Source organism: Prinia subflava, chromosome 3, assembly GCF_021018805.1.
Source record: "Prinia subflava isolate CZ2003 ecotype Zambia chromosome 3, Cam_Psub_1.2, whole genome shotgun sequence".
NCBI lineage: Eukaryota > Metazoa > Chordata > Aves > Passeriformes > Cisticolidae > Prinia > Prinia subflava.
The window spans coordinates 13,230,103-13,255,795 of NC_086249.1; positions in this window are offsets into that span (position 1 = coordinate 13,230,103).

Below are 25,693 nucleotides of genomic sequence, written 5' to 3' on the forward strand. Positions count from 1 at the left end.
GGACCTCGGTAGGACAACCTCTCAAATTAAAAGAGACTGATGCTGTCACTTCTGTAACACCTGCACTGGCACTTAACAAGAAAGCCATCTCTGTTATTCCTCACATGTGCTTTTCCCCTCATTCCACTGCAGTGAAAAAGGAATAATCACCACTATGTCTTTTAGAAACAAAGGAAGGAAGACGTAGACCGTAGGTCTCAAGAGCACATTCCCAGAGCAAGTTGGAACGAAACCCAAATTCTTGAGTTTTATCATCTTCTTGTTACAAATATTTTTGTCAACAGGTTGCAGAGGTTTATCTTTCACCCTTATTACAGCAGCTAGTCCTTGCAAAGGACTGAGTGCTACTATCATCAGTCAGTTGGAACATACTGTAGGTGACAGAAATAAATATGATTGGTTTCCACAGTTACAAAATTGCTGTTGACTTGTATCGGTAGCAATATGGTTCCACATAATAGAATTTCTAGGAGGGATTAGTTTGCTTTCCTAAGCAATGAAATAACACATATTTGAGTGTCCAAAGAAAGTCTTGCACTTGGAGCTCAAAGCTATTTTTTCCTCCTGTATGTGTATTTGTCTGTCAAGTTGGATTTTTCTTTTTGCTTTTCTTTAGCCACTGTTAGGAAACTGGGAAAAACTAAAGACAACTTATAGAAAGTTTCAATACTATGTAAGATTAGTTACATACTTTTTTATATTCCTACAAATAAGAAACTCAGCTACAAAAGTTACTACTGACCAACTGCATGTGCTCAACAATACAGACCCATGACAAAATTTTACAAATAAATTTTTATTTCTAGATTACAATCTTATTTGCCGTAGGGCTTGGTTTGCCAGTAGGTTAATATGAAATGATAAAATATCATCAGATTCCTCAGCTGTTCCCTAAAATAAAGGAAACAGACACTATCAAAGGACCAGAAAGTAACCATCCATGCTACAGAGAGATTTCAGCAGCCAAGAGCTAATAATCAGCCCTATGATTTCCACATGTAAATGAAAATTAGGATTCACTCTGTCAAAGTCAGAGGAGCAACAGCTTGTATTCTATTTCCTTCATGTCTGGAAGCCAGCATGGTGAAATGTAGGACTTAAAATTACCAAGATCCAGATGATCTGCCCAAGTCCAACAAATTAGTCTGACTTTCATAAATCATGGAACTTCAGGCACAACAACGGCAACACTGACTTACAAATTTCCATATCCTCTACTATCATAAGGTGACCAATTATTTGGCCCCTTTTCTCACAGAAATGTTCATATGGAAGCCAGTTAGAGGAAATTCAACTTGTTATTTAATAATTTACATTTAACAGTACTTGGAGTTAAGTAGACAGAAATAGCTGTCTGCTTGTAGCTCACAAATGAAATCGATAGATATTATGACCAGTTCTTTAAAAAAAAAAAAAAAAAAAACCACACAGAAACCCCACAAACCTCACCAAATTCCTGGTGCCATATGCCATACTTCTTCTGCCAGAAGGAATACTGTGCTTGCAAAAAATATATTTCAGTTTGACCTCAAAAGAACACACCCTGCACTTGTGTAGAAGGGTTTTTTTCCCCCTCAATTTCAATTTTTATAATCCAATTGTATCCTTTTCTCTTTCCATTATATTCAACCAAGTTCTCAGGGTATTTTTGTTTTTCTCTTTAGAGCAAGTGAACAAGCAAAGCCAGCCAGAGCGCTTGCCCTTTGAAATGGGCAGTGCTGTATGTCTAATTTGGATTAGTCATGCATCCATTCCAAACTAAAAGCAATGTTTATGCTCTTTTTTTTTTTCATTACGCTTTGGCTCTTCAGCAAGTTCCATATTCATTAACACAAGCTGGCAGACTGGAATTTAGGCTGGTGTGGGATTTATTCAGGGAACAGACGCCATATGAGCATGAGGGAACATTTCTTTCTTATAAGTGTTGTGCACACCTTCTCATGTGGATTTGTGAGACATTTTATTTGCATAAACAGCTGTCTTCTTACCTCATTTCTGCAGCAACAAATAGTACCATGCAAGAAAGCTGCCATAAGAGATGCTGCTCTTATTCTTCAAAGTACTCCCTCTACTTGTCTTTGCAGCTGGCTCTTCAAACTTTAAAAAACAGAACAAAACAAAAAAACCCACACATTAAAACACACAAAAAAAGAACAAAAAAATTCACAATAACAAACAAGAAACATAAAAAAACCAACCAAGTATTACATTATTTTTCAATTCTACTATAACCTGTATTGCAAGAATGAGGTATTGGGATGTAACTACAGTAGATATTTTGAAGCCAAACATCAGTATATTTTTAACTTTTAGTCATGCCAAAAGATTGCGATGTCAACTGTAATTGAGAAACTAGAATAACTTACTAATTAATAATCATCAGGGGAAGGTCCTATCAGTTAAACAGGAGAATTTTGAAAGATCAAAATACTACAGAACACTTTTAGATTTCAAAGAGATATAAAAATAGAAAGTACAGGTTAGTACTGCATCTCTGTAAAGAATATTTCAGAGGAAAATAAAATAGATATATGGCAGTATATTTCAGAGAATGGAACAGAAATATGTTCTAGGTCAAAAAACAGAACAACAGTGGACAGACTTTGATGGGAAACAGCCAATGGCATCTAACACTCCAGCTGACATGAAACATAGAATCCCAGAGCAGTTCATGTTTCAAGGGACATTCAAAGTCTTTTAATGCCTCTGCCACGGGCAGGAATTAAATAACTTTGCACCATTCGCTGATGAGAACCCTGAGAACAAATAAATAAAATGGTCTGCTTTAAATAAGCAGACTAAAAGTTCATCAAGGGTGAGAAGAAAGAAGAGCTTATTCATTCATTTATGAATCAAAACAGGCAAAGCACTCTTAGTATCACAGAACACTGAAGGTGCAATAAATTTGGATCAAGTTGGAAGGAATTTGAAAAATATAGATTTCTTTTTCTACTTATAAGTAAACTTCAAGTATTTTCACATGAAAACAATTTTTTATCTTTCCTTAAGATTTTCTTAGGACCGTTTACATTTTTCTATTTTAGATGTTAAAAGACTATAAGAGCACCTAAGTAACTACAGTACATAAACTCCAACAAACTATGGGCCTGTTGAAACTGATTCTTTCCTTTTCCAAGCAAGAGAAACAATATTCACCAATTTCATCAGAATCTTCCCTGAATGCAGGACAATTACAAAAATCTTGCTTAAGCAGTGGCAAAATCTCAGAAAACATATAAAAGCAGTTTTGTGTGCTAACATTGTGATGGAACTACTGCTTAAGAAGCAGCCTCCAAGATCAGCATTTATGTTAAGTTTCTAAAACACATTTGTTAAAGTCCTTCACTTAAAAAAAAAAAAAAAACAACACAACAACAAAACAAAACCAAAACCACAACTTTCTATGAAGTTCTCTTGTATTCCTGATTCTGTGTTCACTCCTACATTGTGTAGGCTGGGAATAATAATGGCATTTTAGGTATGCTCTGTATTCAGGGCAAGCCTCACAGGACAGTTGCAGGTGGCAAAGGAGCACACCCATTCCCTTTTGAAGCAACGAGCTTGGACTTGGCAAGTTACCCTGGAGCTCCCATACTGGAACTACACACCCAAGCTGAGCTATTTGATTTGTTTCAGTCACAGAAAGTTCTACCCCACATCATTTGTTGATGTTATCTTTTTCTCCCCAAACCAGAGTGCACGTCTTAAGACTTGTTCAATTTCAGATGAGTGCCATTTGTGAATTATGCAGCCTTAAAGGTTTATCTGTCTCTAATTCAAATTCACATTTCCTCTCTTGCAGCAAGTCCAACTTCCTGTGAACCTCTCAAACAGTAGGCAGTGGTTACTTCATTCATTTTTAGTTGGAAACCATCACGTTGTAGGCAGGGCCAAGAAACCCAGGCAGGCCTGTCACAGCCTGAAAGGCTCTTTCAGAAGTGCTCTGGCATTAAAGACATGCAGAGGGGGAGCCAGTTGAAAGTGTCATCCAAACAAGGTAATAAACAGATTATAGCACACATTCAGTAGCGAAGGGGAGTTGCCAGGAAGCCTGCTGAAACCTTACTGTTGCAGATCAGTATCTCCTGACAGACCTCCTTGACTCTTGCAAAAAACACAAAAAGATCCACAGAAGCAATTGTTTTTTAAAGTATCAATAGTGTAGCATTCACATATGATCTTTGGGAATAACCCAGTATCTTCTATTCCATTAGATTTTATTTTTTATTCTCCCCTCTCATCCAAATATAAAAGAAGAAGCTCAAAGAAACAGGACTTACAGATGACAACCTTCATGCCTCACCAGGAAAATTTCTTATGCTTTATTTCACTGACATTCAGATTCCTCTGCCACCTGCCATACACTCTAATGACATTTTCAACAGAGATGGATGAATGATCTTTCATATTCTGAACAAAATGGGCACAAATGCTCTAAGTTATTCCCTGTCAAACTTTGTCTGATCTTCATAGAACCAGGTGTTGGAATTACACTGCCTCCTGTTCCAATATTTCTTGCTGCTACCCATTTTTTTCTCTACTAGATCACTGTTTAAGAACAGAGATCTGGTTATGATTGACTTCTAGAGGTAAAGACCTAATGCCATTTAACTATGACCATTTATCATCATCATGATAACCATTTATCATCATCTCCTGCATCTTGAATCCTAACACTGATGTTAAATTGTGACATTTGGTTTCAGCTTCCACAAGTTTTCCATTTTTTCCCCTTATTTCTTTCCTCTCTCATTCAACATTTGAACACTACACTTGGGAGACAGATTTGATCTTGCTTCTCCTTTCACATTAGTATTTTTACTCATTACTGTATCTGAATTGTTCGATAAACACATCAGTGGCACAGAGGTAATTCTAAGTCAACTCACTTTTTTGATCCTCACACTTGCTACGGCTTTTGTTAATGCAGTACCTAAATCTAATTGAAACTGCTGATAAATGTGAGCCTTTTCTGCTAACAGCTATCCTCTTATTAGCTTTTCTTTCAACATCCTATATTTGCAATGCTCAGCAAAGCTGAGCTGCAACAATAAAGCCTCAGCTGTTTCCCCTGGTTCCCAAGATCTATGAAATCCACTCCAGATTTCTTGTACATTCATCTTCTATGAAATCCACTCCAGATTTCTTGTACATTCATCTGTACATGTAACTGGAAACATACAGATCTGGATACACAATATTTTGTCTATGATTATTAGAACTCGCTTTCATTTAAACCTTTTGGGCTTTTTTTGCCCACAGTAAGGGAGAAGGAACACACTTCAACCTTTCGCTTCCTGAAGTTCCTCTATACAGCTTCAACCCAAATGGACAGTTAAGAACCACTTGCAGTTTGCACAACATTCAAACAACCTAAAAAGAACCCAAAGAGACATCTTGGTGTAGTTTCTTTGGGTGAATTAGGTGCAATTTGAAGATTTGGAAGTAATTACTTGCACACTGAGGCTATAAAGAAAAAAAATATTCTCATTTCCATATTAGAAAGAGTAGCACAAAATTTGAGGAATCCTTGTGTATGTATATATGCACACACAGAGAAAAAAATGTACACAGGCTGGCATCTCTGTTCTACCAATTTAGTGGAGTATTTTTTTTAATGTTCTGAGTGATTCAGTCTGGCAATGCATGAGAAAATTCCTTTAGTCAAAGAGTTTCTCTTTTCTCAGTATTTTTTTGTTCTTGGATGGCTGCAGCACAGAGAGCATCACCACACAACAGTGTTGTGAATTGTTCTAGTAATAAGGAGCTTTCAGAACCAAATGGCTATTTTGTTAACATTTTAGACCAACACATTGACCTTGCAATATAAAAGAGACTAAAATAGACAAATATTTTAAAACATTTTGTTTTAAGAGTTTCAGAAATAACTAGAAACAGAATGTAATACCAGAGAAACAGAAATAACCACCCTTCATAAAATGCACATCTGAACAAGAGAGTCAGTATTCCCACAGTGCTTTCAAATTTTCTGGAATGTTACATCTCACACTGCTTAATGCTTTTAATGCCTCATTCTGTTCCCAAGTCCAAAGACAGAAGTCACTTGGAGCCATGTAATGATTTTATTACAGGCACCTCTATTCTTTCATTTCTCGTCATTCCTCTTATTTGTTTGCTACAGTCAATTGTTACACATTGCTTCAAATTAAATTGTAAGCAATTTGGGGAAGTACCACAGTGGATATTCAGAGAATGCATTAGCATAAGGAAACTAAACCCTCTACTGTTCCTCTGTTGTCAGTGCAAAGGTAGAAATGGTTTCAATTTCCTTCCCACTCTGGAACTAACACCGAACTTCACCAGAGCTGTAGCCTTTCCTTTCACTGGCAACAGGAGAAGCCTGTGGAAATTAGTTGTCTCACAGTGAAGTTACTAAAATGCAAATAAGAAAATAAATGCATACAAGAATAGCCATAAGGGTCAGTTCAAAACACTATCCAGCACAGTGTGCTGCCTCTCATGGCAAACTGTAGAGACTAGCTGGGGAAGCAAAAAAAGGAACAAACCAACAGCTGTGAGAAAATAGCTTTCTCAAGTATTCCCTGAGCTTACAACAGAGAGAGCTCCTAAACTGAAGGTGGTAGCACCAGATTCAGGGCCTTTGATGGGTCCTCTCATCCCAGAAGTTTCCTGTTTCTCCTGCTTGGCTCATTGCTAACTTTAGCATTCAGAGCACTCTGTGCTCCTTGCTACCAACCCTTTGCCTGCAGAACCACCTCCTCTCCTTTGGCTGAGCATGCCTGGTCCATGTAACATTCTATCTCCAGTCCCCTCAAGTTGCTTAATTTCCAAAGGTACATTTTTAGGCTAGAGGCAAATTTTGAGATACTGCATGTTTACTTCAGAACTGTGATTTAGTTTGTCTTTTACAGAGAGGTGTTCTGCAGAGGCAAAAGCACAACTCTGAGAAACTAGACACTAACTCAAAGGAAAGAGGATGGAGACAAGAGCTCAGGCAACTAAGCAGACCAAGTTTTACTTGACCAAGCACAAAACCAACAAATGGCAAACAGCACTTCTTAGCATGGAAAAATTGATAAGCCAAGTCAGAAGCATAAGCTTCTCTACTACCACCACTGAAAAAAGCCTCAATACTCTTAGTATTGTGTTAAACCATTGCCATGACACCCAGCTCCTTCTAAGGTGTTACTTGTGACAGTCACAATTGCTTTGATCTCACCATAATGAACCCAATACTTTTTAATACTGGATAGAAAAGTCAGCAAAGCAGGTGGTTTTGGAATAAAAGCAACCAACCAGCTCTCAAGTAAAGAACTCCAACAGTTTTCTGCTCCTCAACATTCCATAAAATATGTCAGTTTGGTATCTGATGCTTAAAAATCGTTCCAAAATACTTACTCACCAGCTGTTTTGGATAGCTACATTTGTTGACTTCATTTCCAGGAATAGGAGCCTAACATGCATGACAAATGAGTATAAATAACACAATGCAAATATAAACCAGTAATTTTGGTATTACCACAACATTTTAACACGCTTATCATAGGAAAGAACAGTATTGAACTATTCCTGAAGCTAGAAAAAGGAAAAAAGTTCCAAACAGTTGGCAATATTTTCTAATGCTGGTATAAGACAGAGGGAGTGGAACAAAGACTCAAAGGAGTGCTAGACAAAGATGATCTGGAAAAATAAAGAAAAGTAGATGTCCTAAGAAAACTATTACAAGTTTTTCCTTTGTCATTTATATCAGTCATGTGAAGAATGCAGTTTTATACTCTGTTACTGAAACAAATGAGCACATAGATGAATGCTCATGGAACACTAGAATAGTGCACCTGAAGAGTGCTCTTTATTTCCAGTTACCTATGTGCAGACAGGGAAGTCTTTCCTGACCCAAAGAATATGTCTCCAAAACCTGAAGGACATCTAAAATGACCCCAGCACAACTTGACTGAACCTAATAATTTCCTAGGAAAACCCTTCAATTTATGCAATTTCTTCTGCACCTGTTTTTTTCTGATTATGAATAATTAGGAAAGGTCTGACAAGTTCTTTCAAGGAAAGCTTGAAGGCTCCCGACCCTGCAAACACTGTACATATGCCCAACATCAGTATGTCAGTGATAATATTCAAACCAGTGAAACTACTATCATGCCTTAAATTACTGACTGGAAAGAGATATCTGCAATATCAGAGTATCAGTCTCTAAAAAGTTTCTTTCTTAATACAGGCTCAATTTTCTCTTCCAGCAATTGTGAGAGACAATTCTTAGGAACAGTGAACAAAGTCCATTTTTTTTTTCTCAAACAATAGCATCAGAAAAGTGTCAACACTGTAACAAGGGAGCCAATGTGGAACTGAGAAAAAAATAATGTGAAAGAAAATCCAACTCCCTCCCAAAAAACTAAAAGAGGCAAAGAAAGAAAAAAGGCAGCTTAAAGGGAATTCACAGACCAGAAGAAATACCTCATGACAAACTGCCTGAGGTGGAAGTGGAGATACTTAAAGAGATGCTGATGTTTTCAGAGGCAGAAGTAGGAAGAAGAAAAGGTTGAAAGTTGTGAATCTGAATCCCTGAAGGGAACATTAAACTAAAAAGTCTATTCAAGCACATTAAGGCAGAGCTTATTTGTACATTCTGCAGCTGAAGCAAATATTCAGAATGAAGGAAGACTACTACTATTTAAAATGTTATAAAGACAACCTCATATAGACTTGTCAAGTAAGACAAGAAAAGACAAGACCGAGAAAATGAGGATTTTACTGTTCAAGATTTCAAGCTAATGTGCTAATCACCAACTCCCCCTTCAATTCCTTCCTCTTCAGTAGAGCAACTGGCTAAGTGATAGAATGAGGTAAGTTTCCCAAACGGTCACACTTTTACCTGAAGGAACATTTCATTTACTGTATGTTTTATGTTAAGTACAAGTGGTTTTATGTTAAAAGGATCCTCTAGGGCTTCTGTGATGAAAGACTCCAAGATTACCTGCTACTTCTCTCCCTCGCCCCCAAGCACTTATCTAAGAATACTCAGAGACACACAGGTACAGGAACCCCTGTAATATAGTGCACAAGAGAATCAAGCTCGAGGCAGAGGGAAAAAAGAAAGAAAAACACCACTACATCTGAGTATCAATATCAAACCTGCCCCACAGAAATGGACTATGAAATTATAAATTCACCCCCATCCATATTCCTTACCCGAGAACCAAATAAGTATCAAGGCCTATGTGCACTGTACTAAGAAGCAGGACACCCTGTTGGTAAGGGTGAAAGGTGGGAGTCCAGGTGGGACATTTCTCAACCCTGTTGTTGAGCAAAAGCAGTCATTCAGTGCAACAGGTAAATACCAGACTGATAATCAAGAAGGAGGGGCAGATAAAACCTTCGTGGGGCAGCTGGGAATAGTCTGTCACAGGAGCTGTCTCTCATGAGCCTCTGTTGTCTGTTGGTCAATACAATGGGTCAGAGGAAACCCAGATGCTGAAGATACCAAGAGGAATGAGTAGGATCATCAGTATTGTAGTCTTGGAATGCAAAGAGCAGATTTCAGCCTCTGCAGGGACTTGCTTGGAAGGATCTCATGGGAAACAGCCTGCCTGGGCAAAGGGACCCAGGAGAGCTGGCTAAGTTCAAGGTCAGCTCCATCAGAGCACAAGAAGAGCTCATCCCACTCGGCAGAAATCCAGCAAGGCCACCACAGATAAAAAGGAGAGCTCCTGGCTGAGGTCAGGCACAAAACAAAAGGACACAGAATCCAAGAGCAGGGACAGCTGCTTGGGGTAATACAGACACTGGCTGCACAGGTGGGAGTGGAACCAGCAATGCATAGCTGGAGTTCAAACCAGCAAAAGAGAACATGGGCAGGAAGAAGAGTCTCTGCATGTACACTGCCAGCTAAAGGAAGCCTGAGGAGAGCGCTGGCCCTGCTCAATGAGTCAGTAATCCCAGTAACAAGCAACAACTCTGCATAATTCACTGCCTTTTTTACAGCAGTTTTTAACAAGTCTCAACCACAAGACAAGTACTAATATATGAACCAATTCTTTCTGGAGTTCCTCATGGTGCAAATATTCTCATCCATTACCTGTCATCTACCACATGCCAGCACATGGCACAGATCCTTGTCACTGACACCTAAAAACTAACCTCTCCTCATTAATGTTTCCATAAAAATTTGTTTGCAAAATCATGGCCACTGACTTAACACATATCTTCTGGTCACATCAAAGCATGCCCGGGGTTGTTTTCCATATTAAAAAACTTCCAAATTTGTTAACGGAATTTCACAGTTCTAATTAGGTGGTCTGTATCTGCCAACCTATTGCTCAAGAGACAGATGTAATTCAGTAACTGGAATAATTTTCTAAGCTGGTCTCCTAGCACATAACCAGAAGAGGAGCCATGCTAGGACTGGAAATTCACCGGTGCAGTGGTCTGACCAAGTCACCCAGAAAGGTCAGACAGGACTGATAACAAAGGCATCCAGGCATCAGTTTCTTTCCATTTTCTGATCTTGTGGTGGTGACATCTGGAGTGCCATTGCCACCTTTGCTCAGCAAGGGCAAGTATGTCCCAAGGCTGTCAGCAGCCATTTGAATAATTGGGTGTTGAAATTTTGGAATCGCGTTCAATCCTGTTCCTCTGCCATTTCTGAACCGATTATTAAATATCGCTGTAAAAAACGGTTGATTTATACATATACATTTGGATTTTAATACATCCTTGCCTGTTTTATGTTCCAAAACTAAGCCTCAGCCTCCAACAAACACACCAGCTGTTGCAGCATTGGGTCTGACAGGAAGCACTGACAACAACTAGCAAGATTTTCCAAGTGGACAAGTTCATTCAGTGTTCAGTATCCCAGCTCTTGACACTTGTTTTCAGAGCTAATACAGCAGACAAGCTATGCACATAGCAGAGAGAAGTCATACTAACACAGCCAGATATGCAAATCAAAATTTTGTACCAACACACATTTTTTGACAAGGGCTCAAAGACCTTGTGGACCTGGGGAAAGAAAAGGTCCTGAGGAGAAAGACAAAGGTTTTAACTTCTTGCTGATTCAGAAAGATCACTGGGGAAGTGTATTCTGTCTCACTCACCTGCAGATATAAGTAGCTTTTTGGGTGGGTTTTTTTTTTTTTTTTTTTTTTTTTTTTTTGGTTGTTTGGTTTTTATTGACACACAGATACTGATTCAAGTCTAGAAGAATACTATGGAAAAAAATACTCTGCAAGTGTCTCAGTTATTTCCCTTCTTTCCTGAGAATAAAGCATGATATCACAGAAAGCTTAAAATGACAGAGGTTGAACTTGAAATGGAGGAAAAATTACACATTGGCCTTCTGAACATGGATGGATTTCAGCTCTACAATTTCCTTTAAGTGTTTTCATTCACACATATGACTGATCCTTACAGCATCAGCTCTGTTCTATAACTGGACGCCTCTGACCCACAGGAAGAGCACAAAGTCACATTTCCTGAAAATTACTGACACTGATAACATTTTCACTCTGAATATAACCTTTCATGGCTTAGAAAGGTGTAGTGTGTTACCAGATGTAAAAAAATTGAAAGAACCATATCCCAAGGAAAGAGGAAGAAACATTCACCATCAAAATAGTAGTAATCCCTCGAATAGTGAGAGAAATTCATAGCCATGAGACCTAAAATATCCTGCAGCACAGTTTTTCCTGTTTCCTGTAGGGAAACCTCTACCATAGACTGAGGTAAAACAAATATTTGCTGTTTTCCTTTCTGAAATGTTTATCACTATTAGGAATTAGGTCAATACTATGTACATTTAAAAGTTATTTGAGGCTAGATCAGTCCAACAGTATTCTTGAATCAATTTTACACAAATGTTATACCACTAATCATAGGGATCATAGGGATAGAGCAGTCTTGCACTCGTGCAAGAAGTCCAGCATCAAATATAGTCTGACACATCTACTTGAAATAATAGTGATTTTCTGATTTTAGTGAAATTAAAACCTAGGGCCTTTTTATTGCTGAGTACAACTTCCCATTCTTCATCTCACCAACCTACAGAACCTTTTCTGCTTCATTGTTTCAGCAAGTTTCTGCACCTCCTCTTAAAAAAGGATTTTTTTTTTTTTACTTCCTTCAGCTGAAAACACCAATCAAAACACCAAATTACAGGAGAGCTGTAATTATTCTGCTTCTGACGCCTGCTTTCGACTCATAGACAGTCCTCTGCTTAGCACAATCACCTCATTTACAGAAAAGCTTGGTGAAGAATAAGTTTTGGCATCGGCTCTGCTTAGCTTCTGTTTGGCATGGAGCAGCTGATGTTTAAGATTCAAGCACTCCAGAGATGGAGTAATAGCCAGTTAAGTGCTGCAAACCTCATACTTCTGCACTGGTAAACTCTAATATCTTCATAGTTAAAGAATAAATAAACAAATAAATTATTAAAAAAAAAATAATATATCTCTTTTGTGGTTTGAAAATGGTAGGGGATAAAGTGAAAGCAATAACAGCCATTTAACTTCACAAATGAAATAAATTATACAGCTTTAAGTGTCATTATTTTAATTAACTAGCAGAGTGATTAATCTTCCTCTAGACACCAATTCCTGTGAGACAGATATTCCCTCCTAAACAAATATGATGCTATCACTGTGGACATACAAAACACTAGGTCTGGCAAGAAACAACAATTGATTGTTTTGTAATTAATTAATATATACCCTTAGATTTGATGTATAAGAGCCAGAACCACTCAGCTGTTCCTCAAGCATCTCTCACAGGACCATCCTTTTGTGCCATCCAAGTACGTCTTATGGTAAGCATTAATTTATACTGGCAGGAAATGCTGGAAGAGAGCCATGTGTCAGCTTCTCAAATGCAGGCTTGCACCTCTGATATTACAGCAGCAGGTACATAAAAAGAGCAACTTGAGTGTTGGAGTGAAGGGATATTTCTGGAGTCTTTGTCTCCTCTTTCTAACAAACACTCAATGGCGGCTGCTTAGAGGTCTCATCAACATTTAAACTAAATTCCCTTATACTTTAAGGTATAACTATTTAGCATTAAGCTATATATTTTCAGATCCTGGAATATAACCCCATGTTTATTTCTTTCTTATGAAAGAAGGAATAAATCTATATAAGAAACACTCAAGAGTTGCTGTTAAATCCAGGGAGAAGTACAATTACCTCGCTTAGCAGAACTCTAAATTTTTGTGCTACAGATTGGCCTAAAGGCAACAATAAGTGTTAATGTCTTGTTGATGGGAGTAAGTTCTTTTGTCAGTGTATGGGTATTCAGAACTTAGGAGACAATTACTTCAGAAAAACCTAGCATTCCACTGCCAGATATGGTTGCCAAATTCCTATTTAATTACCTTTGAATAGTGAGTTTTTATCTTGGTTTGCTTATTTATGTTTTCTGGGGTTTGCCCAGCTTAGAAAACACTGTATTTTCACTCAACAACCAAGAAGCCCAGAGAGTCCCACATTAAGACCCTAGCAGTGCCACAAAAATGAAAGATTTACTTTAGCAACTAGCAATCATTCCTTCTTTGGGACCCACAGATACAGAATTCATGAGAAGGAAACAAAATTAAAACCATGAATTAGATCAACTGAGATGGAAGCATCACAGGGGTAGATTTAAGGCAGCGATATGCAAGATACTATATTGATGAGGGACCTTGTTCAAGAGGTCCCTAAATACAGATCAACTCCAATTCAGTTTGCCAGTAATTCCCCTAATTTAATTAGGGACCAATAAGAATTTTAAGTTCATGAAGATTTAATTGAGTGAAGCTTTTGAATAATGCTGGGCTTTTCATTTATACATAATGAATGCAAAATATAATTAACCCATTTTAGCTGTTCATAATTTTCCCCATTCCTAGCCAATTTTTATTTAAGGTCAGGAACCATACTATGCATTAGTACACAGATATGTACTTTTATAAATTTGCTAGTAACAGTCTGTCTTTTTGACAATTGTACTGCCAGCCTCTAGCAGGGATAAACATGTGTTTTGTGACTTGGGACTTGCTACCCAGTCAGGCAATGGCACATTTTCAGATTCTCAGGCAACAGCAATCTTGCAGCCTGAAAGTTATTAGCTTATAGTATAGGGTATGGCCACTTCCACCATCACAGAGCAGGAAAATAATATATAGTGGAAAGTGGGCAAAAGAAAATACATTGCTGTCCTTGCAGCAAGAAAGAAAAAGGACCAATAAATCCAAAGATAACAGATCAAGAGTAGCATTTTAAAATTACTTGCAATTCCTGATTATATTGACACATTCCCTGCTTTTCCTTCTCTTCTTCTGCCACACTTACCGAGACAAATGCAGTGCAGGCCTTTGGAAATTTAGGCTAATAGTAAATCCAGTGTTAGTCTCAAGATTCAAAGCTTTAGTATTAAAATTAATAACTATCAATCTCAGAGAGGAACAATTCTTTTTTCAAAAGACTATCAGCTTCACACAGGGAATACTTATATTCTGTCCTAGATAACAGTTTAACATTTCAAAGACAGGACTTTGAAATGAAATAAGATTTTAGAGCACACTGAGGATGACTCAGCAGTTCTTTGAGGAACAAACGTTATACTTATAACTGTTTAACACAGTGTGAGATAATGAAATTATAAATGGAAAATCCAAATGTGAATTTTAAGACACCTTTTAAAAATACTCACATCTAGATCCTGACTCAATAAAGGGAATGTGTTTCTACCTGAGCCCAAAACTAGCTTATATTGTTGTGGCAGAGCCCCCCTACAGGCAGCTTTTGTAATCAAGTATGGAAAAGGGGGACGAAAGAGTTTAATAGTCCAATTCCCAAATCTGGAATGGGAACTCACAAATTCCCATGCAGTATCATGGACTATCTTCAGAGCATACCCAAAACAGTGAAGGATTAAACAAACTTTTCTAGACTGATCGTTATTCTGCCTTTATTAATTCGTTAATGCAAGCAAACCTTTTCAGAATGCTACAGCAGGGGGTGGGAAGAAAGTCTAAAAAAGGCTGGAAAAGGAAAGAAAAAGCCAGGTGTATGCATCCAAAACTACAGAAAACATCACAAATTCAGCTCAGACAAAGCATCATGTTAGTTTGTAAGACACATTATCATTGGAAAATAAGTGAAGTTTCACAGTAGGGTAACAGTGTGACTGGGCAGCCCTTCTTGGGATGACAGAGAAAAATTCTGTTCTGCCCTTTCCAAAAGCCAGCACTGTGCTGGGAAAAGGAAGCCCAGGGTGCCTGTTCACTCTCCAAGGGAGCTGTCTTGTTCAAGTAATAAAAGACATTAAGTTCAAACTAGAAGCAGCTGCTGGCCAAAATGCTAAAGTATTAATGGAAGCTTGCAAGTGGAAGTTCAGAAACTTCAGAAATGTGCTGCTACTTTATCTCAGTGCTACATTATTCTAAACATGTCAAACATATCAACATTACATTTTATCTCATGGTAAAATTGACCAGGCTTCTCCTGCACTGCAGGTACTTTTTAAAGGCTACTCCATCTCTGCAGTCATCTTGAAAGCTGTGGTGGGAAAAATCTCCCTCCTCATTCTGCATTCATCCTTTCTTTGTGCAACACCACAATAGCTGTGTTATTAGACGTTGTTAGGAGGAGAGAATTCAAAAGCAGAAGTCTGATCAGGAGGATTGTAAATAGCTTAAGTGACTTTGCAGGTGGGAATAACCCTGGACAAACCAGTGGGAACAGCAGGACAGTGACCTTCTGGCATGGATGGGGTACAACAGAGTCTGTGTCTCTGCTGATGTGCCTCTGGCCAGGTGTGGCCTCAGGGATGCCTCTGCTAGCAAGGTCACAGAAATAAATTTACTGTTTGTGTTCTTGCTATGGGTTTGTGGTGTTCTGGCTGCCTGTGTTGACTCAGAGGCACTAGCAGAGAAACAGGCCAAAAGTCTTGTCTTGATCTGAGTAATGAGGTTGAAAGGCTCAACACTGCATGACTCAAGACTTAAACCAAAAGAAAACCAAACTCCAACACACAAAAAATATGGAATCCCAGCTGGTTTGTTACAATGTTCATTCACATTCAGTTTATCTAATGAAAGGTAGCAGCTAAAAAAGGGTTTACAGAGAAAAGACTACAGTTTCCTAAGGCAGGACAAGCATTTCTCATTCATGCCATGGCATGGGTCAGACCTATTAACCACTTTGGTGACAGCTTTAGCCATTTCCAAGTGACACACAGAAGAGCCCAGTGTGCCAACCCCATTCTTACTAAGTTTAACTAAGAGTTGGCCATTAGACATTCAATGTTATATTAAAAGGAAATTTGTAAGCAATTTGGTTTTAATTTTACATATGAATACACTTATTTTTTCCAGATGGGGTACTCAGATCAAAGTTTAGCTTCTGGGGAGGGCACAATGCCTGTGATAGGTTTCTGAAGAGGCCTTTGAATTCTGTCTGTATTTCCTCCTATCAGCTCAGGCATGCTGAACACCCTATTTGAAATCCACTTTGCATACTGTCTTCTTCAGCAAACAGCTGGCAATGAGAGATGCCACATTCCCCCTTTCATACCACACCTGAAAGTGTTACTAGGAGAACTGAACAAACAGAGAAGAATAAATATTGATGGAAGGCTTTTTTCTCTGTTTAATCAGACTTACAACCTTTTGTCCCTTACGGCATGAAAACAAATTCAGACTACCCATCACAGAGCATTCTTTTGTTGAGAAAGGTGAAGAGTAACACTTTTTCCATTGTGATAATAAAAGGCAACATGAAAAGAATTGTTTCTTTCACCTTAAACTGTTCAATTACTTGATTAATTATATTAACTTTGGTGGATGAGTTTCAAGCCAAATGCTAACTACACTCAGAATATATCTGATCAAATTCCAATTCTGTTTCACACCGTTCTGCAACACAAAGATGAATTTATTAAGCTTCCATCATTCCAAAACTTCCCTGCAGGGGCAGGAGCACGCTCAGCTTTGCTGAAGGATTTTCCCACACCCAGATGCTGTCACCTCCAGCATGGAGTGACATGCAAAAACTGCAGATTTTGTACAGAGTGTCCTGGAGAACAGCGGGCCTGATCAAGGCCAGGGGTACGTGGTGTACTGCAGGCTATCAAGGGCCCATTCACTGCCAGCAGAGCACAAGGCAGCTGCTGCTTTTTCTGTATGCAGGCTTCAGAGCAAAGACTGCAAAGCACACAGCAAAACCAGGCTAAGGACAGAGTGCTACTTCAGGACAGCCGCTTGTTACACCACGAGGTCGTTCCCTTCTGTCCTTTCCTTTTAAACTTTTAGAGGGTGAAGAAAAAAAAAAACCCACACACAAAAAATATGAATTAAGAAAGATACTTCCAAGAGTTCAGATGCTCTAGAAATGCAAGCATAGCAAATTTGCCATGGTTTAAATACAGAAATGTCTTTTCAAAGTGATGAGGTGAGTCCTACAGGGGATAGAGTCACGTGAAACTCTAAACTGAAAGAGTTCTAAAAGATTCTGAGAGAATGATTGAAAGATATAGCTATTTACAGAAATGACTCTGTTTAAGAAACCGGAATAAAATGTGAGAATTCAAATGAAGATCAGGAGTGCAAACACAAATCTATGAAACTTAAATCGGTGAATATTCACCAAATATCAAGTAGGAAGTTAACCAGTCATGGGGGTTTTTTGGACTGTTGTTTTCTGGTTTATTTTGGGGTTTTTTGGGATGGTGTTTTGTGGGGTTCTTTGGTGGTTGTAGTTTCGTGGGGGTTTTTAACACTGTTAACTGATTAAGGTGTCAAATTTGAAGTTTCAAAGTTAGTAGAAAAAGAGGACAAAATATTAAAGTCACACGATATAACCTAATCACAAAAATGAATGTAGTTCTGACATCTAGAGCAAACCACTGTTTCAAGAAATAAAGAAAAAAAATCAAAGTAGAAAAAATAAATTGAGACCATTCAGCCTCGCTAGTGGCAGGAGGAGCAGAACAAAGAAAAATATTTTAAGTTTGGCAATAAATAATACAGAAAGGAATATCAACAGAATAGAAATACATTGCACAGAGCAAGCAAAAAGTCAAAGCAGCACAAAAAGGTATCATGATAATAAAGCAAAATATGTTAAAGAGCATGCTGCCTCTTAAATAATCACCTTTTGCTCATCATTGTTATTCTTTTAAATGAACGCTGAAACCTGTCTCCTCCTCCTTCTTTCTAACTGTTGCAGTCTTAAGTTACAACTGAACAGTTTTTATTTTTAGATAATGATTTTTTTTCTCCACTTATACTTGTCTCAGATTTTAAAGGCCTTTAAAATATCTGTTTAGCCATCAAATTTTGTGGTCTGTTTACCCATCTCCTGAGAAACAGCCTACTAAGGCACCACAGAGCAGACGAACAGTCAGGAACTTGCCTTAAAATACTGAGTCAGAAGTTTTGCTTGACTTCCAATTCTCTTGCTCTTGTGCTGTGGTTATGTCACTGCCCACAGACATGTCCTTCTAAGAGATGATGGGAGTGCAATGGCAAAAGGAAAAAAACACCAAACAAACAGAAAAACCCAAAACAAAACAAGATCACACACACAAAAATACCCAGTTTGAAATGTACTGTGCCTCTCTGATTATAATTAGATTTGCACATGTAGAAATCTAAATATGATGCATATGTCTCTGCATCTCTACTCCCACGTGTGTGCCCATGATAGCAGGCAACCTTCACAGAACGTGTGTGTGATGAGAATGTGCAGCATCTGTCAGATGCTCCAGAGTTTCATTGAGTGAATAGTCCAGGCCCAAAAAGAAGCTCTGCAGTATTTTCAGGATGCTTGCCTGATGGACCCTAGATCTTCTCAGATAAACACGGTTTGGTTTTCAGTTTTCCGTTGACTGAACAGTAGGAAAACTGTTCAGGGAGGAGGAGCCATTCTTTAGTTCAGAGCACAGCAGATAAGAGTGTGAAGCCCTATCAGTGAAATATCAGAGCAGTTACAAGTTCACTGCATCCATCCCTTCGATTTCTGTTAGAAAGGTGGGAAGAAGGTTACAGTCAGGCCTTTCCAACTTTCACCATCCATCAGTTGTGCTGCTCTTTTAATTTTACCTCCCATTTCAGATTATAAATCAGGCTAGAAGCATATATTTTGAAGCCAAAGAAGCACTATAAACACATTAAAAAGATGGATTAAAACAATAATTTCAGCTAAGTATTTCTGTACCATTCTACAAATTTATCCCCAAGTAGGCTATTCTTGATGTTAACAATTTTTCCACATAGACATCCCCCACTAAAGACACCTGAATGATCCTCTTACAGCCAGAATCAGCGTTACATGCACAGATGTCTTTCCTACATATTTATACCCAAACTGAAGACAGGATCAAATACTTGAGGAGTTAAGGGGTTTGTTGGTTTATTTGTCTGTTTTTTCTTAATCCTAAGGTTAAGTCACACCTTGCTACGGTAAGGAATTTGTATGGAAGAATTCATTTGGGTTTATTTGTGTGAGAGGAGCCAGCAGCCCAACTATTTGCCAAAGGAAAACCTGACACTCCAATCCTAAAAAAGCTCTGGATTGGCATCCCAGTGTAACCATCACATAAATTCCACTATGTACCTGACAACAGTGCACAACCATTCCTTCAAATTGAACCAAACAGTAATATTCTGGTATTCACAGGCAGTAAGATTAAAAAATAACACTTCTGAGGTTTAAAGTGAAAATTATGCTATGCTAACAGTGGCATTTAAACTGTCAGGAAAAGAAAAAGAAAATAATATGTGTTTATAGTAAATATTTTGGTGTTAAGCTTTCTCTTAGATTTTTTTTTCTTTTTTAATGTGTATTTCGTAAACTACCTGTGCAAATGAACACAATGTAAAAAGAAAATTAGATTTTGTGGCTGCTGTTATTCAAGAGAGAAGCACCCTTGCAAATACAGCTAAGTACTGACATTTGTACTGTATTTTCCTGAGAGTAACACACCAAGTAGACAGTGGGCTGCATAAGAAAATCCTGTCACATTTAGCTGAGCTGCAGTAGAAGTGAAAATAAAATTTTCTGAAGGTTACATACTAGAATAAAGGTCTGGAAATTTTGATAACATTTTTCACTTGAATGGGATAATAGAGGTCTTAAGGGAATGCAAAATTCAATTACATACACACTGGAATACAACTCTGGTGGGAAGAGCTGCAGAACCAATAAATGTAGCCTCTCTATCCCCCACTTGTAACTTTATCAGTCACCATAGTCAAAATGCATCCTTTTTCTCCCTTGAGCTGCATTCATTGACTGATCCAGTGTGAATAACGACACAAGAAAACCTTCCCTCCTCTTCCTCATATCTCTGACAAAGCTCATTTACCACTTAATCATTGTGACATTTGGATCTTGGTCACTGCAATGTCATTTAGTGCTTTATAAACATAATTTTTGTTACCATTTTGATTTCAACACCTCTAAAAATCTCCAGATGTCTTACTGATCGTTCATACAAACAAATACAGAAAGAAGTATACTCTTTTGGCATTTTCCATCAGCTTTCTGAGTTTAAAGCAAACAAAACCACTTGAAAACCACTTGAAAACCAAGGGCATACAATAAGTTACAACTGGATAGCATGGACTAAACTTGATTATGTAATAGGGTAAGATAGGTTTGTTATGTTATTGCTTATTGGAAACTATTCAAATATTTTGAAATTCAGATACTGTATCACCACATTGCAGAGAAATTTGGTATGGATTCATTTTTTGCTCCCCATTATAGGTCTGGCTGTTGAAAAGAGGCTTATCTTTCTTCTTTGGTCTTCAGACAACTAAACATTACACTGAAAATGCAGGGTCTTTTTTTTTCTGGTTAATGAACATTAACTACTATCCTGAATAGGGAAGCGGGAGGGAGAAGGGCGAGTGACAACAAGCATGCTGTAACCCAAAAATGAACATTGGATAAGAGAGTCCATTCTTCTAGTCAGAGTGGGAAAAATACTAGCTCCCACCAACACCAGAAACGCTTGAAGATGCTAAATGGCAGATTACTGAAGTACAACCAGAATACAGGGACAAATACAAGTCCTTCTTTTCTCCTTTGAGCATCTAATTGTACTTCAGGCAACAGGGATACACTGTATATACAAAAGGGCGGGATGGGAGGCACACAGACCAGTTCATTTAATCAAGCCAGAACACAAAACTCAAAGTCTTGGTGCCTGACACATAGAGAGTATTTTAGCCATAAAGGCTGGCTCTGCCTTTTACAGGGACTTGATCTAAACACATTTCAATTTTTGAGGAACTTCCTTCTTGTTTTTTTATTACTGCAGTTACCAAAGTAGCTGAGGGAAGAGTGATATCTTAAATAGTTCAAGGAGGATGGGGGAAAACAAAAATGCAGTTACATACAGAGCCCACCCTATCTGACAAGCCAGACCTGTCCAACACATGGGGGTTTTCCACATCACCACAGTATTATTTACACTGCAGTAACCACTGAAAGATTTACCTATGGACTAGGTCATCATTATGTAACACACTAAACAATGTGGAATTCCACAAGGAATTCCTGCTACAAAGTGCTTTCAATCGTTTTATAAAAAATGCAAAAGGCAAACACTAAATTATGGGAGTATACCTAAGTAAGGTATTAAAAACTATTCATAACTGAAACAGACAATCTTCCTCTCAAACCACAAAATTCCCCACAGTGAGAAGCACATTTTAGCTAAATAGACCCACCAATACCTAACAAAGTACCCTGCCTCCCCTTCAGCATTCAGCACAAAACCCCAAGAGCCACATTCACCTCCACCTGCTGGCTTGGAAGCAGAGTTCTACTTCACTCACTACTGTTAAAAAGGATCAAAAGGAATAAACTACTCAGAAAATGCTTTTTTCTCATCAAAATGGAACAATTCACTACATGGGGGATAGGGATGGGTGGTGCTGTAACAAATAGTTAATGCAATGCCTTTAGAACAATACATTTCCTTTCTACTTCAAATGTAAAGGATGATCCCCCTCAAAAGAGTTATTAAAGACTTGCACTTCAGCTGGCAATAGGAGACAGCAAACCCACCCTTGCAAGTGCCTCCTCAAATTCAAAAATATGCTGTGATTACAGGCCAAGCATTTTCCCTCTGTCTGCGTGTGGGTAGCAGCATGTGTGCACCCTAACTTGCTCAAAATTTCAGCAGAGAAACATTTTAGGATTTTAGACCACCTCAGTTGTTCTACCAGCAGCCCCAGTCCCATAAATAAAATCATTAAAAACAGATGCCAGACTAAATTTGTTCTCTCTTATAATAAGAAAATTTAAATAGAATTATTTTATTATTATGAAAGCAAAAAACTTTAGACATTAATATGGATAATATCAGATAAGTAGATTTAGTAAGATGTCAAATGAAACATACAAATTACTACCTACTACTCTTAATTCATCTGCTTATCCTCTCACCTTTTCCTACTACACCCTGTAGTCTCATAGACTTTAAAAAACATCCCAACAGTTACATAAAATGCCTACCACTTCAAAAATTCTCTCATTTCCTGCAAAGTAGTTGGAGGGAAAAAATTAAAAAAAAAAAATTTGTTCTTGCTCCATTACATTTTATTAATTCTCATGGTTACTGTTACTAACATGAAGGATGCTCATTATGCATATTTATTTTGTGGTTTTGTACTGAGGCTATGACAAAGCCTAGTTTATATCTTCTTCACGCAAGTAAATGTTTAAAGTCCTCTTCAGTGGTTCATTTGGTACCTGAGCTCATATAAGTACATCATTACAATATAGGATGAGAGGCATTTTGAAAATCCTCTTTAAAATATGGTAATTGTAAGGGGACTGTCAGGTTAGGAAAGGAAAAAAAACCCACCACCCTTGCAGTAATCTCAGATGTTTCAGAATTCTACTTGGAAACATATAATACATTTCCTAAATCACCGTCGTTGCTTCTTACTGGAAGTTTTTAAGATCACTCACTATACTAAAGAATTACTTCTCAAAAACCATCGCTAATATCTTCATGTTATGATAGCCTTTGAGCTTTCTACTACCAGGCAAAGCATTTTGGATCATTGCCTTGCCTTTTTCAAGACAGATACTTCAGTTTCTAAGGCCTGTTTTAAACCTCATTTATTTTTTTACTCACAGTAACTTCCCAGCAAGAACTTTGTACTGAATTTGAAGCTTTGAAGCTCCAAATTTTGACATATCAAAAAGTCATTTTTGGCTCAAAAAATTTCAGTAGAGAGCTTTATACCTAATCACAGCACTTTTTAGGTCTACTTATTTGCTCCTTTGAATTACCTCTATAACTATGCCATAAACAACAACAACAACAACAAAAAGCAGAATGCTTAGTCATTGCCACCATATCACACTTTTCTGATACTCTTAATTATCCTAGCATATAGCTTGATTAACTTACTTCTCCCTGAGTTCCAAAAGAAAGTAAAGATGTAGAAAGTCAACCCAAAACAGCCAGAAGCACGCATAATTTATGTGAATAAAACAGACATGCACTCATCTAAAAGCAGGAGAGAGATGAGAAGCTAAAAGTATCTCACTCGACTTCAATATTTCAGAAAGTGATTGACCTTTTACTCTAAATACATCACAAAAACGTTTCCCACCTTTAATATAGCCCCAGTCTTTTAAAAGACAAAATCAGGAGGTGAAGCAGACAAGACAAAAAGTAATTGTTTAGTTCGGTTCATTATTAAATGAAATCTGCTTAAGAAGCAAGGTTAAGATTTCCAAAATACCCATTCCCTAATGAAAATGAAATTTAAGGTAAGAGCACTTTGTACAGGTGAAATCTTCACAGATATGCAGGCAAACAAGGACTCTGTCTCAAACTGGTAGAGAAATTGTACAAAAATTTTGTGCTAAGTAATGCAACCCAAGGTTACTGTCTCATTTAACCACTTTTCTTAATGATATAAGTGAAGAAATGTTATTTCTCTAGTCCATTATTATTTATGAGACCATGAAGAGCAACAAAGTCACATTAAAACAGAGGAATACTGATAAACTAGAGAAGAATTTTCTTCTGGGCCATTTTATTGTGGAGGTTTGAAAATTAGACCATGATCTCTAGGTAATACTTCAGGAACAACAGCATTCCATAGTAAATAGCAGTGGTAGATAGCAAGCATTTAAATTAACTTTCTAAAGTTAGCTTTGAGGCCATGTATTAGGACTTCAGAGTGGATTCTCCAGTCAGTTGCAGCACAGTTTAATTTCACATCACCTGCTGAGAAGAAGCAGGTTCACGTCATAACCTTAAAGATACCAGACATTTGCTTTTAAGCTTATGACGTACAGTAGGTGTAATCCCCTCCCTTTTTTCCTTCCTTTATTAAAAGTTTTGATCAAATTAATTTTGATCATCACAAAGAATTTTACACCAAAATTTGCAAAGAAGCAGGCCTGTCTCAAATACTTGAAAAAAAAAACCAATGTTTTCACTTCACTTTTCTAAGCAGCTTAACAGAAAAATCACAAAAGCAGACAAAACTATTACAAAACTCATGATGATTTTAGCTGCTCATGAAAAACAAACTTCTTCCATTAGTACTCACATAGTTTTTCAGTTACAATAAATAATAAGTAGAAGTAGCTCATCCATTTTCAGAATGAAACAAGAACCTATTAATTGCAGTTCCTCAATTTAGCATCCACTCTTCTGAATACCTCTGTAACCAGAAGGTGGTTTTGTTTCTTATGTGACCTGAGGTAAGAGTCAAACTGCAAGTCAAAACATTTAATCTGCTGACCAAGTTTCCAATTCTGTTGAATACATGAAGGAATCAAAGAGAAAGTCCAAGAAGTCACAATGTTTCATCATTAGCATGTATTGTGGGCAAAAGTGTCTCAGCTTGGGAATTTCTACATTGCTCAATTTGCCCACCCCATCTCCCTGAAGCCTCTCCATCCAGGACTCTTGGCACAAACATGTCAAGCAAAATTTGGTCTTTCCCTTACTTAAATCTGAGGGGGGAAAAAATAAATTTAAAACTAAAATAAAAAATTAATTAAAAAAATTAAAAAAGCATATTACACTGTCTATCAAAGAAAAATAATTTTAACTTTTATGAGTTGAATTAAGTGTTGGGAGAGGGCATGCATGGCAGCTTTATTTGACTGCAGCTACAGTATAAATATTTTACACCTGAAAGGAAAAGCCTGGTTGATATTTTGTTATTTTATCTTATGGTTCCCAGCAGCTGAAATATCTCAAGTCTTGCTAGTTTGGATCGAAACCTTGCTTATTTTCTTATTGTTGTTATGTCATACCCAGCAAATACAGTGTATATGATAGTATTTCTGTAAATGGCTGTGTAGCAGGAAACCTGCAAAATATCTCTGCACATATTGAGACAATTTTTAGAAGCCATTATCCTAGCCATTTCACTGCAGACACACCAGTAGATCATAATTTTTTCTAGCATAGTTGAAACAGTTCTAGTGATTTCCATATTTAAAGGAAAAGCTATATTTTTTGTGAGATAATAAGATATATGAAAATATGCACATATTCCAATGGATTTAGATCAGTTTGGTGAAAATTTAGCTATGCAGGTAGACAGAAGTAAAAATGTTAAAAATAAATATTACTGTTACTCATTCTTAAGAGAAATAACGTATAAGAGATGAGTTAATGTTATCACAGGTAACATTTTAACATCGCGGTATTAAACTTATCAATTTCAATAAAT